We start from the raw sequence: 433 nt of genomic DNA, 5'->3' as shown, positions 1-433 counted from the left end.
GACCGGAGTAAAATGGGCGTAAATATCATTTTCGACTTCAGCCAATCATATATTAAATTTGTGAATGTCAGGCACTGATCAGCCAATCGAAAATTTAAACGTCACGGTCAATCACTTTTTTATTTAACAAATCGCCAATCGGTGTTATTTGTCATTCATGCTCCACTTTAGCCAATTGCCTTATGGATACGTAAAAAGAAAGGTGGGAGTAATTTCTAAAAGAGGTCGTGTAAGATCATTTCTAAAGGTGGACAGTCAAGATAAAATGACTGTAAGAGAAGGAGTGTACAGTGTATATTCGTAAAATACATCAGTGACAATAGTCTACAAGTGCCACTATCTTACACTATAACACTCTGTCCAGTGCATTATTAAGACTGCTGTGTATTTTTACCACCGTCATTTATGATTAGCGGCTCTGAAAAAATAATGA

Source organism: Erpetoichthys calabaricus, chromosome 1 (genome assembly GCF_900747795.2).
Source record: "Erpetoichthys calabaricus chromosome 1, fErpCal1.3, whole genome shotgun sequence".
Lineage (NCBI taxonomy): Eukaryota > Metazoa > Chordata > Cladistia > Polypteriformes > Polypteridae > Erpetoichthys > Erpetoichthys calabaricus.
This window is presented reverse-complemented; position numbering follows the sequence as displayed.